Genomic DNA, 17735 nt, shown 5'->3' on the forward strand with positions numbered 1-17735 from the left:
CATAGATACCTGCTAGGCCCCAGCATTTTTTGGAAGGTGGTGGGTTCCTGACATCTGTGACTCCCTTCCAGTATAAATCATTCTGTGATTGTGCTCTCCTCAGTGCAAGAAGAGCACTCTCTGGAACAGGAGGACTCATCACCCACCGGGGCAGACTCCCCACCCTGTCACTAGCTTGGTGTCCTCTGCATGTTCAGGGCTGCCACCTCAGAGGGTCCTCAGCACCCAGCACCCGCGGAACAGCTCCCTCTCCATTTGCCATCCCATTAGAGAGCAGATCGCTTCTTACCCATCCGTCTGCACAACCCCTTGTGTGCCAGCATTCCTCCTACTGCTGATGGCTGTGCTTCACGTACACCCACACATGTACCTGTACTGCTTCTTTACCTGAATAGATGTATGTACATACTTATAGCATACATATAGCATGTGAGAGAAGTGTACACCTCTCTCTCCCACCCCCAACCCCCCCCCCCCCCATGCAATCTTCTGTAATGACTACATTTCTTATCTCTCTCAACCCTCCAGTGCTTGGGGCCTTTCTTTCATCAGCTATGGGTAAGGTTAGGCATGATGTATTGCAGCCCCTCCTCAGCTGACTTTATATGCTGTTGTTCGCAGAATACTCTTGGTCTCTACATAGACTCCATGACCAACAGCAGTTTGCAGAATCTGTTGAAATCCAAGAGGTATCTCTTGAAAGAATCCAGCTGCTTGAGACTTGCCGAGTTCAAAGGACCTGATCTAAAATTGTCCTCGTTGCAGGACTGTCACATAGTCCTCTTCTAAAGGCAACGGCAGTCCCAGCACATGTATGTGCCAGTCTGAGACCACGGCTCCCACCTCAGCACGGGGGGAAGAGACTCAAGGAGTGATGTGGTTAGTGCCTGAGGAGCTGAGCTGCAGGGATTCCCCGAGGTCTCCGGGAAAGCCTGCTCTGGGGCACGGGCTTGTGCATCCCAGGATAAAGCCTGCTCAGTTCCTGCTGCCCGGAGCCATCCCAGTCTGAATGGGACGTGGGGCTTGCGGCTGACGTCTCCCACCACCACCCGCCCGCAGCCCCGGGCTTGTTTAGAGCTGGCCATGGGAGTTATTTCAGTCACAAGTCAGGCTATGAATAGAATCCAAGATTTCCACACGCAAGCCAGACCTTGGATTAAAAATATTTAAAGATGCTGTAGGAGCCGACGCTGCAGCACCCGAGAACCTTTAGCACCGAAATTATCCATCGCCGAAACAAGGCTCCCCGGGACCGAGGGGGCGCGGAGAGGAAGGGGATAGCAGGGATAACCGGCTGGGGGGAGTGCTGTTCCTTGCCTTGCCTTGCCTTGCCGTGCCGTGCCACGGCGGTGACGGGCGCAGCGCGCTTCCGCGCCCGCCGCCGCAGCCCTGCCCCCGCCGCCTGCGCGGCCGGCCCGGCCCGGCGGAGAGGCGGGGGGATTTCCAAGCGCCGGCGGCCTCGCCGCTTCCTCTCCTTGTTTTGCTTTCGGTCTGCACCGCTCTCCGCCCGGGCGGAGGCAGTTAACTTTTAGTTTTGCTCCCGCGATTGCTCAGCGCCTGTTTTCATTTCCATTTCGCGTCCCCTGGCAACGGCGGTAACCTTGAAGAATTATATAAGGGCCGCGAAAACGGGCCGGCAAGGTAATTTTTAATTGGTTTATGTTTTTCTTGTTTTGTGTGTGTTTGATTTTTCATCTCGTCCCTGTTCTTGTTCCGGTTCGCATCGCCGCTGTTTTCGCGTGCGGGGCTCCCGGGCAGATGCGCATCGGTTTAAAAACAAAAGGTCGGGCTGCAGCGGCTGCGGCCGAGTCGGGTTCCGCCGCTGCCTGTGGGAAGGGGCGGCGGGGAGCAGGTAGCGGGGAGCGGGAGGGCGGCGAGTTTCGGCGCAGATGGAGCGGGGTCCCCGCCACCCCCGGGTGGGGAGCTCCGGCCGCAGACAAAGGCGGGGGCGCTGGATCTGGAGGGCCAGGGCGCGGCGCGGGCCGGGCCGGGGGCCCCGGCACTTGTTGCAGGCGCGGCGGCTGCCAGTGTCCCCGGTAAGGAGCAGGGGGAGCAGCGACGGCTCGGCGGGGCTGCGGGCGGGGGTCGAGATGGGGGGGGGGGGGCGCTGCCCCCGCGGGTGCTCGAGGCCGCTGGGGGGGGGCGGTGCCTCGGTGAGCCCTTCCCCGCCCCGCGGACGGCCCGTTACACAAGCGGCGGGCGGGGCTTCCTCCCCGTCCCGTCTCTAGCAGGTTAGGGCCCCCGATGGCGGCTGAGGTGCCCCGAGGCGAGAGGGGGGGCCTACCCCTGTGAGGGGACGGCAGCGAAGGGAGATTGGCACAAGATGGAGCGGGGCCTGAGGGGCGGTTGGGCCGCTGCGGGTGGGCTATGTGGGAGCGGCGGAAGGAGGAAGTCCTGCGGAGCGCTGCACAGGGCAGGCTGATGGGCGGTGGTGTTTCCTCGCTCCTGTGCAGCAGGCCTTTCCGCCTCTGCGTCTGCATCGGAAAGTAAACACGCCTCTAGAAAGCGAGCGTTTCTGTCCGCCGCCCCGTGTGGTCCCGGTGACTCCAGCCTTTGCAAGTGCCGTGTTCACAGCCTTGATCTACGCTCTTCATTCTGCTTTTTGCAGGAATAGCCTCTTTTTTTTTGTGGGTACAGGCTGGTTGCGTGGCTGTCCCGCTCCACGCCAGCAAGCGGAGGGCCCGGCCCTGGACGTCTTCCCCCGGAGGACGTTCATGAGCAGGGGTTTCGTTGTGTGTAGTAGGGAGGGTCAAATTCCAAGCATCTCACAGCGCATCTCACAATGTCTGGGGGGCAAAGCTGCAAGTCCTTGAAGGATTTGATCCCTCGGCTTCTGTTCCCAGAGATATTTGGGTCTTTAATTGTGATTTAGATTAGTGTGAGCACCTAAACTGCAGAGTGTTTGCAGCTTATTTGTTATTTAGACACAGAGCTCAGTTAAAGGAATTTCAGAGTGCAGAACTTTGCTCCCGGTTAGTGCATGGTTATGATTTATAGCCCAGCTCACCATGCTAAGATCTTGCAGATAGTTGAACGTAAGAACAGTTGTAAACTACAGACTCCGTTTCTGGAGATGAAATACAGCATGTTTAAGTTGATAGTTATTGAAGTCTGAATGGTTTGCAGATAGTAAGTAACCTTTGCAGAATGCCTGAGTTAGCACCATAAAAAGAGAGTTGAGTGGAGCAGAAACATTTAAATTCACCTTAATATGGAAACAAAAATGACAAAATTGTGAAGGCAGCAGAACTGATCTGCAAGGCGAATGGCTTCTGTTTGAATCTCAATCTTTCTGTGCCACCAACCCCTTTGGCAACGTTAGTGGCCTTCTCTGGCCTCTGTTGATAACGTCCCATAGGGTACTTACTACACCTGCTCCTTGTGTGCAGCGGCTCATTTTCACTTGTAAATGGTGATGGGAGGTCTGAGTAACTCCTTTGACATGGTATCACTTTGTTGTGGTCATATGCCACACTGCAGTTTTTCAGCTGGGTGCAGGCATGGGGAAGTGTCAGTCTGCTGACCCTGGTGTTACCCCTCTGAGGTTGGGGGTCCCAGCTGGTCAGCAGAGATGAGTAGAGGTTAGCCTTTAGGGTAGGGTGACACATATCTTTGCAGTGCCACCTGGTTACTTGCTCACTACAAAGTGACAGATTTCAGAAGATGTCAGGTCAGCCTCTCGAGAGGAGCTGTTCATCACAGGCCATGTTACATGGAAAAGGGTAGCCAAGAGGTATGAGAGGTGTAACATACATGCTGTTAGGAAGAGGGGTTAAAGACTGTGGTCTCCGATGAGTGGAGGTCTTTGATATAAGGGACCAGCTGGAGTTAGAAAGGGACAAAGTCTTAATGCACAGTTGAGAAAATGTTGCAGAAAAAAGGGAGCTAGGATTCAAGAGGAGATGGAAATATTTGTGGAGTAGGAAGAGGGAAGAGTACACATTAGAAGAATGGGCTTTACATAAATACTGTTTGGGGTTTTTTTTAATTAGCATTTAAGCACCACACAGCCAGGCTATGTACACCTTAAATTAAAACATATATTTATATATAATATGTATATATTTTTATAAGTTTAAAAACCAGATGGTAGGGAAAAGCTGACAGGTAAAGAACGTAGAGTTTGCCGTGACACATCCTCTCTGAATAGGAGCATTGGGTATTAAAACTTGGGTTAAACATCACCATGATGTAATACATGGAGTATTAGAAACTTTGCGGAAGCTCAGATGTTGTAGAGACAGACTACAGATGGCAGAGAGAGGACAGAGTGGCTTGCACGTGCATGGAGTGAGGTACTTTTTGTTAAAGGGGAAATAACTGTTTAGGGAAGTAGCACAGGATCTCATGAATTAATGTTCTAGGCCTGTAAAGGAAGAGTAGATATTAGGGCCTATAGGACTGTTTGCCCAACCAGGATGCTGACAGCTATTGTCGTACATTAAGGGAGAGCAGAGAAAATAAAAAAGTGGGAAATATGATGGTAATGGGAGGCTTCCCATGATAGGTGCCCCTACCTAGATTATGTCATGCTTCAACATGGAATTTCCCAAGGTACTAACTTTTTAGATGCCAGAAAAACTTAGTTCCTAGGTGTAGCTTGTAAGTGTACTTTGTGGGTAGCAACTCTGGACAAGGTCCTGGCCAGCAAGAATTAAGTTCAAAATTTTACATTAGAAATGCCAGCCAGCTATGGTGTGACAGTGATCATAATGTGCTTAGACTCAGTGTTGCTTTGGGGGCAGTAATGGCAAGGGTGGTTGTGGCAGCATTTAATTTTCTGAAGTAAATGTTCATAAAGTGAACTAAAAAAAGAAATAAAGTGGGGAGAGGCAGCCAAAAGTGTAAAGTACTTGCAGGTGGTGTGTAATTCTTCAAAATTGTAGTAAAACCTCACAGCAATTGCATGGCATCTGTCAGAAATACCAAAAAAGCTGAGCAGGCTGACAAGCAAAATAAAGGATCTCAGTAGAAGTAAAAAGACATCTTTCAGAAGTTTAAGCTCCAAATGGGAAAGGTGGAAAAGAACAGAAAATCTGTGTTCGACACAATGAGGTAGGCCAAAAAGAGTCCTGGAACAAGTTGCTGAAGGCATGAAAACAATTAGTAAATCCTCTTTGAAATGCATCAAAAGCAGGAAGCCTGCTGATATGTGATCCATGCGTACATGGAGTGCCCAAGGAAGATAAAGTCATAGCAGAAGAGAGAAACAAGTTTTTGGCCATTGCTTCACTGAGGAAGAGTTAAAGGAGATTCCTTTGCAGGAGGCTTTTTCCTGTTTTAAGGGGTGAGCCTTTTGGAGCATTTCTCCGAGACTGAATTTTCTGTAAGAGAGGGTGTCAGAACAAATCATTGAGAAGGATGAAGTAGATGGCAGGTGATACTTGTTGAACAGTTTTGAAGGAATTTAAAATGCAAAATTGCTGATATGTTGCCTGTTTTGTGTAACTTGTTGTGTAGGCTTGTCTTAGTGCTCTGGGAATAGAAGGTGACAAATGAGCTGTCAGGCTTTCAAGGTTCTCAGAGAGGCTGAGAACTCCAAGGTGGTCATTTTTGTTTGCTTGTTTGTTTGCCAGGGATTAGTGAATGGGATTAGTGAATACAGGTATAAACATAATGCGTTGACATAGACTAGACCTGACTTTTCTTGAGTGTGTTGGGAGTCTTCTGGAGTTCTCTGAAGGCATTCTTGAGCTGTTGTTGGGGTCTGTTTGATACAGTCCTCCTTAGAGCAGGGCCAGTTTCAAAGTGGGATTAGATTGCTCTGGGTGGTATGGTCATGGTCAGTTTGCTCAGTGCTAGTTGTCCTCTCCAAAGTCTGCCCAGAGTCTGTGCCTTCAATGGATGGAGGAAGGGATAGGTGGTGATGTGACACGTTTGTTGGTTGTATTAACTCATTAGGAGAACAAAAATCCTGAAAGCTGAACCACAAAGACTGTGGAAGGATCTCATATTGAAAGTCCAGATGTGAGTTTGCAGGTGAAATTCAGTGCATGCCAATGTAAGTGTAACACACATGGAAGGGAATGCAAATCTTCACTTTCTGTACATAAGGACTTTTTACTCAGGAGGAGATCATACTACACGGATAATCCACAGATAAGGTCTGTGCTCAGGAGTGGCTAAGAAGGGAGGGGGCAGGCTAGGAGTTACTAGGAAGGAGTGAAAAAAACAAATAGAAAACACCGTCATGCCACTATAAATCCATGTTGCTCCCCTCTCTTGAATAGGGTTGACAATTTTTGTTCCTCATTGCAAGAAGGTTGTAGTGAAATCTGATGAGCTACAGAGAAGGACATCAAAGACGATCAAGGGTAAGAAAGCAGTTTAGCAGTCAGAACAGTTCAGTATCAAGTTTTGGGCACTGACTGCTCACAAAGAATTACTGCAGATGCTGATTAAGAATTATAGCTGAAAACTGCAAACAAACCTCCACTGAGAAGCATAATCTACAGTCCGTTTGCAGATAACATTGAGAAATCAGACCGGGAATTGCCCTTTGTTATGTGAATCTTGTGGCATAAGATCTTACGAAACTTGCAGCAAAAAAAATTTTCTATGACGATCCTGTTTACTCTGTGCTTGTTATCCTTGGACTTATTAACCTGACACAATTTACAGTCAGGTTAAGTGTATCCTGTATGCATGGGAGTGCATGGGAGTGGTACCCCAGGAAGATTTCTCTGATACTTGCGGGATTAGAACCTCTATTTATATTTTGTGGATCTTACATTGAAAGTCATGGTCCATTTGTAGGTGAAGAAGTAAAACTAATCACGTGTTACTTATCTCTGCGACTTGTTCGTAAAGATTGCCCTTTTGAAATTCTATTCTTCAAAGGCCTACTATGACTGTGATATTGAGGGCATAAACCATAAGGTAGTGTTTACAGAAATTTTATTGTAGCTTATAGTGCTATAAACTGTGATTAGTGTAAAACATTTTCTGGTTTGTCCTTTCAAATCACAGATGCAAAAGCAAAACAAGAAATAAGCAAGCCAAATAGTACAGTGAATGAGAGGAAGAGATTTATTAAGTTGCATATTCCTCATGTATGAATGACATTATGGAAAAAATCATTCAGTGTAATTAAATAATTCCCCCCCTCCTTTTTTTTTTTAGAAGTTTTGTTCAAACTGTACGAAGGCTCTTCCTTATATTGACTATGTGTGAACTCTTGTGTTAAGATTGAAATAGCCAGTAAGAAAAACTGGAATTGGCAATTAATAGTTATTAACAGTGAAAGGAAATGCATGTTAACAGTTAAGAATTTAGTGTCTGATTGTATGTGTCTATATATGCACAAATGCATAGGTACATATATATAAAAATCAGATGTGTATAGCATAAATAAAATATTGTACAGCACACATTTATTATTGACAGAGTGTAAAAGAGCTTTAAAACTTGCTCTTCCAGTTAGCGCTGGATAGGTTTTCAATTTCTTGAAAGTTGATGAAAAGATTACTGCTTTTTGAATAAGCTAGAGAGGAAAGAAAGAAGTGGTAAGCAGTAAAATAATGTTTGGTTTCTCAGTGTGTAATATACTGCAAGTCTGGCTTTGTGTATGTTGGAAATCTTCTGACCCCTTTGTTTACTTGGGGGCAGATTGCAAAAAATGTACAGCAGTCCTTAGGACAAGGCAGATGTTTTATCTTGTTGCTGCTTGGACACAGGCATCCAGGAGCAAATCCGGTGCACGTGGCATGTTTCACTCAAGGTGCAGAGCTAAATCCTAACTTCAAATTATTTTAACATTCAGTTGTTGCTGTTGCTGGTTGTTAGCTTTCGAGATGAGCTTGGAAGTAATAATTTCCATATTCTGTGCCCTTAAAGAGTAGGGCAGGTTATGGTTTGGTAGTGTTTCAGCTAAACTTTACAAGCTTGGTTTGTAGCTCCCAACAGATCCGATGTTAGGAATGGAGTTAAGGTGTGACAAAACCAGAAGTGTCAGTTTTAGACAGTGCATGTTGTCTTACCATTTTCTCTTTTGCTGTAAAATAATTTAAGCACTTTTAAAGACTTACGTACTTAACATTGATATAGTACAGAACAAAGGAAGGATTGCGTATACGTTTTGTTTTAAAAAGTGTGAAGTGTGGTTAAGTTCTGCTTTCTGTTGTGACTTGAAGAGCTTGATGAGTGCACAGAAGACAAAGTGTACTGTAATACTCCTGTTGATACTGGACGTTGCTTGGCAGCATTACAGGCAACCCTGTATTCAAGAATTAAGGCAGCAGTAAATTTAGGTCTTTATGTGCATTTAATGCATATATATAACATGCATTTGGTGCGTGATGTGGGGTTTTGTGAATTTGGTGCATTGACTGCTCTTCTAAGGTGTTTTGTTGAATCATGTAAATATACTTCATATGCAACTGAGAGTTGAATCCAGTGGAAAATACTGAACTGCTGAATTTAATTGCATGTGGCATATAAATCTGTAAAATCAAAATCAAGCATTCCCCATCCCCAAATGCATTCCAGAATCGTGACAGCATCTTAAAAAGTTTACCTAAAATACAAATAATTGCACAGTAAGAAAAAAGGCAGGATAGGAGAAGTCATGTTTTTAAATTACTCAAAGCTTTCCTGCAGGATCTGAAATCCCAATAGTGTTACATGAAAAAGATGAAAGCAAAACTTGAGGATAAAATTGAAACCAAATATAAACAAAAGTGAAACCTACTCCATTGGTTTTCATTTCCCAGTTGGCAAAAAAGAAAGAATAAACACAGAGCAAAGACATATGAGAGCTGAACTTGAAAAATTATTTCAGTTTTATTATTTATTTCATCTGTCAGTAAATTTGACTTCAGTATGACAACATTCCTTAAGCAGACTACACAGGAGGAGCAGGGGTTGCTCTCTCCCTGGTTTATCTGGGTACCACTTTTCTCACCCAGTGGTCCGGGTGATGGCCCCACAGTATGGGAAGTGGCGTTTTCTTCAGTCATGGAAGTAACGTTTTGAAATGCTGTGGCAATCGTGTACAGAAAGTACAATGGAGGTGATGACGTCCAGTATGATGAAAGGGAGTCATTCAGCTGGGAGATGCGCTTGAATTTTATTCTTGTTGAGATTCGAGTTGTTAAATAGGATCAGGTATAAAATAGATGGTGGGTTTTTTCTTGTTCCTTACCTTTGGGATCTGGGTCAGCCACAGTAACTAAAAGATATTATTTGTTATCAGCTTTGCTGATGACATGAAATGACTGTGAATGATTTCACTCCATTTCCACAGATCAGTTGACAGTTAGAAGGCCCTTTTTGACCTTGAGAACTAGCGGGTAAAATAGTCAGATGGCCAAACACTGGGTTGCTGTGGACTCTTGAATGAAAATTTTGGCTAAATGGGCAAAAAGGTTGGGTGTTGAGGGGAGCCTTGGGCAGTCACTGCTCTGCTGGAGCTGTACTAGGGTGAAACGAAAGACTTCAGTTCCAGAGGGTTAATTCTCACACATTTGCATGCATTGTATTTGAGCATATGAAAACTAAATTCTTTGGATGCCGAAACTGTTCTGGAGATTTGCGATTGATGACGGAAGCTGATGAAGACTAGCTTTGTTTAGTTTAATCATATTTGTCCAGCCTAGATGAGAAATGAAGATGAGTTCAGTGGTCGCACTCTAGCTCAGTAGTATTTTAGGAAACTTCCAAGATAGAAATAGCTGCTGCACATCAGAAATTGAGGCTGTCTCGCTGCTGCTGGTCTGTGGTCAACACAGGATCTTAAAATGAAGAGCACATTCTGTAACTGATCCTATTAACTATTCATATCTCCGTGTGAAAATGAGTTAAGATGTTCCTGTATGTCATGTGGCAGCAGACAGAGTAGCATTTTTATAAAAAGGAGAATTACATCATACCATTTCAACAAGCGTCAGTATTAAGCATTTAATACTTGGTTCTCTTTAAGTGCAAGCCTTTTCAAGTGTACGTACAAAACGAAGACATTTTTCTCCTAAATTCTGGAGTGTAAAACAATATCTCTGAAATAACTAATTCAGTTTAAATTTTGTGCTCAACACTTCTGCTTCTTTCATGGTGCTATTTTTGTAACTGTAAATAAGTGCATGTGCCAGACATGTTTCCAGCTCACAGTGGGGGTGATTCAGAGGATCCCAGCCCCCAAGTCTGTGCCTGCTGTGGTCTGTAAAGAAAGCATCTAAGTAAGCAGGAGAGTGTTTTTACAAATTTGGAGTAGCGTATACTTTTCTTTACTATCTTCTCTTGGAAGTGAAGGAGAAATTGCTTTTTTGAGGGAGCTGGGTTTGGTGCTCACTGTGAGGTTAAGCGGAGGTAGTTTGTGTCTCTTGCTCTTGGTTCTGGGTGCTGCATGGGTGATTAGAAATTCTGGTAGCAAAAGTGTAGGTGTGGGTTAGCGATTAACTTCAGTGGTAGAAACTGCCCTTGCCCAGACAATAAAATGAAAGCTTTAAACAAATATTAAATTGCACTTTAGTGTGGTGTGCAAATAGTTTTTGCTGTGTGTTGCAGAACAGTATGTTATACAAACAAAGGTAGCTGTGAGAAACAAGACCAATCCGAGCAAGGTGAATTACATCAGGTGCAGGTCATGGCCGGGGAATGTGAAAACTCTTCCTTGAACAGATTTCTCAGTGTTAGCTATCTGGAATAATTTTTCTGCCTCTCTGAGTGCCTCTGAAATGCTTTTGTCTTCTCTGTCATCCTGCCATAGCCTCACAGGCCAACACTGTGGGAACACTGAGCTTAAGGACTTTTGTTTTACGATGGCTGCTTTTCTCATACATAGCACCCTACAAAGCATTGACCCTCTCCTTAGGCAGAGGAATGCAAAACAGGACATGGAGATAAAGTCTGCCCAGATCTTGCAGATACTTACATATGTGATTTTCCACTGCTTTTGAAGGGACACATGTAGGAAACGTGTTGAGCTTATTAAAAGTTTTAGGGATGTCTCCTATAAACCTAGACACAGAGCTTGTAAGAGTGTGTTAGAGACATGGAGAGACTTAAAAAAATGTTTCAAGTTGCATCAGTGTGATAAAAGAAGGGATTCTTGCTAATTGTTTGAGTCTTAATAACCTTCTGGTTTTCACCAGGCTGGAAAAGTCTATATGAATCAGGTGTCAAGTGCTGAGTTTTCCTGGCAGCTTTCAAGAACGCACAGGGTTTGGCTTCCGTGGATGCTGACTGACACAGCTAAGCAGCAGCAGCTATTATGTGTGGGGTATTCGGGAGTGGATTCATGTGTGAGCACTTAACTCCAGAATAAAATTGATTTATTGGGGGATAACTGCTCCCCAATGCAAGGAATTAGTTCTTCTCTGACAACCATGCCAGCAATTTGCTTGTTGTAAACAAGCCCTTCCCAGAGTTGTCTGAGTGAAATACAACTCTACTACTGAAAAGTCAACGCCTCTTTTCTAGGCAGCATTTTGGGAAAAAATAGTTAGACATGCCAGATAATGAAGACAAATCATGATCACTCATCAGATGTAACACATATCTTAAGAAGCAAGTATATCAGGTATTGGACTGGTTATTAATAATCAAGTTATGGCTGCTTTTGAGACTCTTGGAGGAGGTGTCCAGGGGAGAGTTTTCTGTAATCGCATGCTGTTGACTCTCACTTGCACAGACCCGTTGCCATCCCAATGCTACCAGAGCCTGGCATCTTCATCTTCACTCCAGGCAAGACCTGGGAAACAAAGAAAGGAAACCCCCTGGAAACAAAGTATTCCTTTAAAGCTGAAGGTAAAAGTGACCATTACGTTGTATTGTCAGCAGACTTGCAGACACTGGTGTGTGTGCAGATGATGGCACAGAATACTGCAGAGGTGATTTTTAATAATTATTTGTTAGAAGCCTGGGCCAAGTTCCCAGCTGATGTAAGTCACTGTGATGCCAAACAAGTGAATGGGCTCAGCCACAGACATTGTGTTGTTCAAGTGGCATGATAATGTTCAACATAGGAGCCAATGGAAGGGAAATTTAGTTGTAGATATTGAGAGGTTGAGGCATTGTTCTATTATGGCTAAATCCAGAGCCAAAACCCAGCCTTCTAGTTTTGTTGTATTAAAATAAGATGGCTTTTCTTCAGTACACTTTTAGTCTTCAAATCCAAGGGCTACCTTTAATGATGCCTGAGATCACTGCAAAATAACAACTCATGTCTTTGCTGCTGAGGGAGAATAAGCTTTGCATGGAAACTAAAGGAAAGAGTCTGTTTTGATGTGTAATGCCTGAATCCCAGCCAGGGCATGTTAACACCCTTTGGGTGGAACAGACATGCTATAGGGCTGATGAAACAGACTCTATATAAAGTATGAGTTCCCATTGTACATCTTCCTGGTCATGTTTATCATGCAGTCTGTAATGCCTCGAATTATAACCATTTGAGGTATTTGCTGCCTTTGTTTCTGTGTTTTTTCTTCTGTAGGCAATGTTGTGTTGATTGGTGGTTTTTGCCCTCTGTCCCTGAAAGGGCTTTTCTTCCCTCTACCTTTGTGTATCTTTCTTGGCTACAGCAGCATGAGAGGAGCGCATGCTGAATGCCTGCCTCCTCATCCATCTGCCTTGCACTTCCCTACAGCCTGAGGTGGGCACAGCAAAGCAGGGGTTTGGGAAGTTTGTAGCTGTTGCTAACTTGAATCCATGGCACAGCAGTATGGGTTCCCAGGTGTTTCACAACCCCACAGAGCTGTCCCCTTACCAGCCATGCTCCTGTTGTAGCCCTGCCATGTGTGGTTTGGGAACCTGGGGAAGCAGGTGGAGTGTTGCTTGTTGATTGCCTGTGCAGGTTCTTCCCAATGGTCAGGCTATGCCTTATGCTGGTGTGCCCAGGATCTGTGACCTCCCTCTGTGCCTACTCTCCAATACCTGGCTTTCCATCCTGTCTTGATGTAGTTTCCTCCTTCCTGCAGGCACCTGAGCAAATAAGATACCACCTTTCCTGCCCACAGTAAGTTATTTTTCTTGGTGATGGAGAGGAAGGATATAGCATGCACACGGCATCTTTGCAGCTGTCACCAGAGTGTTCGGAAAGAGCAGAAAAGATACTTCCATTGAGACAGCGTGGGTCAAGCGTTACAACCAATGCAGGAGCTGGATCTGTGGAGCAGTCAGCCATGGGGTACACTCTAAGGGAGCACAAAGCAAGAGGTGATTAGTGATAAGCAAATCTGCCAGCAGAAGGGTGATGTTTCCCCCATTCCTCCTTGTTCAACAGAGTATCACAGACAGAATATTCTTGTGGAACAAAAGAGGCACCATTACATGCAATTAAAAGGCCAGGGTAGGTTTTGCTGTGTAACTGTCCATTAATCCAGAAAGTCTCTTACAGGGTTTTTTGTGTTTTCTTGCTTCCTATCTGTTTTCCAAGCCAAGAGCCTCAGAATTTTATTTTGAACCCTTAACCGCTGCACCTCTGAGAACGGTGATACCCACTTTTCCTTGTTTACTAATCCAACTTTAATTACATGGTTTGCTGTTGGTTCCAAAAAAGATCTGGATATTTGCATAGTTTGGGGTTATCAGAAACAAGGCATGTTAATTCTGCTTCCACAGCATCCGTGGTGAGATTCTCCTTCTCCTTGTGGCAGGAGGGAGGTGCAGTGGGCAGAGATCTGCCTGGACTGCAGGAGGGGGATTCCAGGCATCCTGAGTAAAGAGCAGTTCAGTTGTCTGTGTTTCAATGTCAACCTCACATTTCCTAAGTACTTGTGAGAGGTGAGGCTAACAGATTTTCTTACCCAGGAAAAGTCTCTATGCCTCTGATGAGTCAGACTTCCAAGCAGGGCTTTAGTCATAGTGCATATAATTAAACCTTTGAAAGGGGCATCCACAGTGCCATAGCTGAAAAAAGTGATCCTGCATGCAAGATCCTGTATGAAGGCAGAATCTGAGCTGTGACCAAGGGACAGAATTTTGCTGCAAGTACTGTTCCTTAAAAAAAGATCATATTTCCTTGTATCCTGGAACAGTCTTGGCATAGGGACAAACACAGAACTCAGTTCTCTGAATCCTAAAATTAGCATATGGCCTCATTTCAGCATATCTGTTTGGTCACACAGGGTGATTGATGCTTTTCTGAACTGCAGCAGTGTTAGCAAACAAAGGGAGTACTTAAAAGTTTATCAGCAAAGCACAAGATAACTTTAAAAAAATAATGAAATAATGATTGTCGGTTCTGTATTTGCAGAGAAAAGAGAAATAGATACCATGCAATATTCTGCACATGTCCTCTGGGGAACAGATGTTTCTTCACAGCTCTGGGGTAAGGCTGTGACCTACTTCACAAATGTCCCCTCGAGTATCTTGCCCACCTTACCTTCTCACAACCATTTAGAATAGTTCCATGTACTGACAGATCTTTTCACTGAATACTCTATGATGAGGAAAGAAGAATTGTTTTTTCAGATTATTTATTTTTTTTTACTTTCACAATTTTCTTTTTAACTATCCACAGGCACAGAGTAGCTGTGTTCTCAGGATAACATTTGTGCCTTTCCAGTTATCCCTGTCTGAGGGAGTGAAACTGAAGGGAAGAGAACATCTCATACTGCTCAGATTTAATGCCTGCCATGCCGCTGCTTTCACTTTCTCTCTGCAGCTGCCGTAATGCTAGTGAAGAGCTCTTCATTCTCAGAGGTTGCACGAGAGTTACCTCTGTCAGGGAGAAAAACAAGTCTAGCTTACTAGAATGTTTTGCCAGAGATCAGGGAGGACTACAAGCTCTCTATAGAACATTATGGAGTAGAAATATTTATATGTATGTATAGATGCAACCGTTACTTCTGTCTTTTTCTAATGTCTCTTTAAAGATGAATAGCTCTTAAAAATAACCAATATTTTTGTAATATCTCTAAAAATAAATGAGTGGTGTGAGTTTCATTTTGAAGAGTCACATAAAGAACCTTAGAAAAATACATCTTTGAAAAAAGTATAGAGCTGAAATTGAGTACGGTTTATTGAATCTAAAGGATGCTGTGGTGACAGCTACCTGCTCAATGCCCTTTGTGTGACTACTCCTAAAAATATTGCTATATCTCTGTTTCCCTCTTTTACACTGTTACGAGTCTGCTTTCAGCCGTGTCTATGGAAGCTGGCTTCACCCATGACTGCCAGTGTGATTTCCCTGTAGAAAGCTAGTTTTCAAGTGCAATGTGCGGTAGCAGGAGTGGTGTTATTGACTGGCCTCCTCCCGGTGTGTGTGTTCCTAACTGGATTGTGCTGGCCATGGCTTCAGCAGATCCTGTGCTGTCTGTCCTCTGCAGCACTTCCTCCAAGTCACGTCTGCAGGGTTAGGACAGTTTATAGCTTGTCCGGGGGTAGCCTCCACTGTGTTTTTGTGGTATCTAGTTGCGAAAAAAAAAAAAAAGGCTGAACTGACGGCAGGACTAGCATAAATAGTGCAGTAAATAAAACTTTAAAGCAGGTCAAAATAAGCCCTCTCCATAAACTGTGGCATCAGCTCATGGGCCACGTTTCTTGTGTGGGGTGTAGCTCATCGCAGGCTCCCAGTGGCCTCCTCCTCCTGGCAAATGCTGTTGGGGTTTGTGTCTCACATGCTTGGTGCCTGTTTGGGAATTATTTTATTGATGTGTTAATGTCTGTTGATATATTAAGCTCCTACTACTGAAAAGGCAACCGCCCCTGCCTACAGCCCCCTGTAAGAAGAAGGCAGGTGATAAAAATGGAGCAAGAAGAGGGAAGTGATATTTGTGGAGCTACCAGCCACTGTGGGAGGCATGGTTAAAAACTGTGGTTCTTAAAGATTGACTGTCTTCTTAAAAAGGTCTTCATAAAATGAATTCACGGCAGGTAGCCCTGCTTCCATCTCTAAATGAGCTCCTCTTTTCTTGTAGGGCAGAAATATGCTTTCTTAGGTCACATCTTCATTAGCAGTTGACTGTGTTTCTTGGTGATTATTCTTCCCTTCCCCCACCATGGGACAGTGATAAACCAAAAGAAAAAACAGGGATTATTTTCAAGTAATGCCAGAAAGTTTGTCTCCAGTGTGGGTCTCTGGAAGTGTCAAGCATTGTCCTATGTTCTCCCCAAAGAGATGCTGGGGGTCAGTATTGTCCAAGTTTGAAGCTGTGGACTAAAAGCACAAGAGCTTCATTAGTGGTTTTGGATTAAGGAGTTCCTCTCTGTCTACCCAGCTGCTCCTTCCCACTTCCATGCAGGAGTGCTCTCCTGTCTTGGTTGTGATGTCTTTGAGTAGGATAAGAGCCATGGTGCGGGTTCAAACAGACAGAAAAGGCTTTATGGGAAGAGATGTTACTTGTAAGCCTACTGAACTCGTGGTCTTGTTCACAAACCTGCGTGCACAAATAGTAATGTTAGGATGCAACAAGATTTAGATGGGACTGAAGGGTGGAGGTGATGGAGTGGGACGTGCTCCTTTGCCACTGGTGGAGCTGGAGCTGTGCTTTCCCCCTGGAGCCCCAGCTGGCTATGCTCCTCTTCCCTGGCCATCTCCATTGATGGCCTTTCCAAGGTGGAGGAATATGGCGCCAAATGACCCACAGCAGGCATTAAGCCATTTTTTTTCCCAGTTAACCCGAGTGTGAAGGTTCAGGCTGTCAGAGGTAACCAAGCTTCTGGAGAGATTTGCTTAGGCCAGCAGATGGGTACCCATTGCTCAAGAGCTCACAGTGGTGGTGAACTCAGGTGGGATCTGGATGCCTCAGCAGCTTAGAAGATGCTGGTAGAAGTCCACCTATCCCGAAACAAAAAATACAGGCAACCTTATGTAGCTGCTTCTATGTGTAAATGTGCAGGAGAAGTTCAGTGTTAACATTGACCAGGAATGGGAGATAGGTGCGTAAGTGCTCCCCGGTTTTACAGCCTCCTTCAGAGTATAACTGTTGATGTTTCGTTCTCCTTAAAAGGACTGACTGTTTCTGCTTTCCTTTCTGCTGGGTAAACACTAGAGAGAGGCTGGAGCAGGAACTTGGCACGTCTGCTGTTTTGTATGGCTCACCTTAGTTTCTAGCTTTGTAGGTTTGTTTTATAATTAATGTATTCTGATGGAGGATGAAGCTGGCTTGATGTTAGGTGAAACATCAAGCTGAAACTTTACATGTCTTTGCTGCCTGCTTTGGAGAATTTCAAAGGTCTTTGCAAACTTGAATGACTTAATGGCAGAAGGTGCTTCTATTCACTAATGGATGGACTAAAGCTTCTCCCACCTGCAACCATCAGAATAAGACTCCCAGTCACACCCATTAACCCTGTTTAAGGACAGACTCAGGCTACTTTTAAGGCACTGCAGAAATTGGTATTTCTTTTTGTACAGTTAAATTATGCATTTGACAGCTATGGAGGAAGGGGAGATGTGGCACCTTCATTTCCCACAGGCCATTACTCAGTCGAGTTGACTTGCTGTTTTCATCACAAGGATGTTGTTGGTGTGCAGCTGCTAAGAAACCCACTATGTCTTAGCACTGTTGTGGTCAGTGCTGTCCTGATGCAGACAGATCTGGGGGTGTCTTCTGAAGACATCAGGCATTATTTCCAGCAGCATGTGCTCGCAGAGGAACACAGGGTGTGTTTTGATGAGCAGAAGTATGCTGTGCTTGCCCCTCTGTGAAAGACATTCCCCAGAGGATGCCCACCTGCAAGTTATTTTTAGCTGGGTTTGGTTTTACTTTCAGATAAATAGATCTTGGGAGCCACTCCTTTCTCACAAGCCAGACCTCTTTTCTGGCTACCTTGGATTAATCTGCCTTGGTGTGTGT

General features: G+C 44.7%; 1 protein-coding gene across 6 annotated transcripts in view; it reads left to right on the forward strand.

Moving 5' to 3' along the window:
- The first annotated feature begins 1336 nt into the window (after positions 1 to 1336).
- IRF2 (interferon regulatory factor 2) overlaps positions 1337 to 17735 on the forward strand; it is a 42601-nt gene continuing 26202 nt past the window's right edge. For 3 of the 6 annotated variants that reach the window (XM_080639151.1, XM_080639147.1, XM_080639152.1), the window contains exon 1: positions 1339 to 1641. The gene's annotated coding sequence lies outside the window, so the exon portion shown is untranslated. Of the gene's footprint in view, positions 1642 to 14209; positions 14264 to 17735 lie in introns of those variants that run through there. The other 3 variants (XM_080639149.1, XM_080639150.1, XM_080639148.1) reach the window with 3 other exon arrangements.

This window comes from Psittacula echo (genome assembly GCF_963264785.1).
Source record: "Psittacula echo genome assembly, chromosome: 1".
NCBI lineage: Eukaryota > Metazoa > Chordata > Aves > Psittaciformes > Psittacidae > Psittacula > Psittacula echo.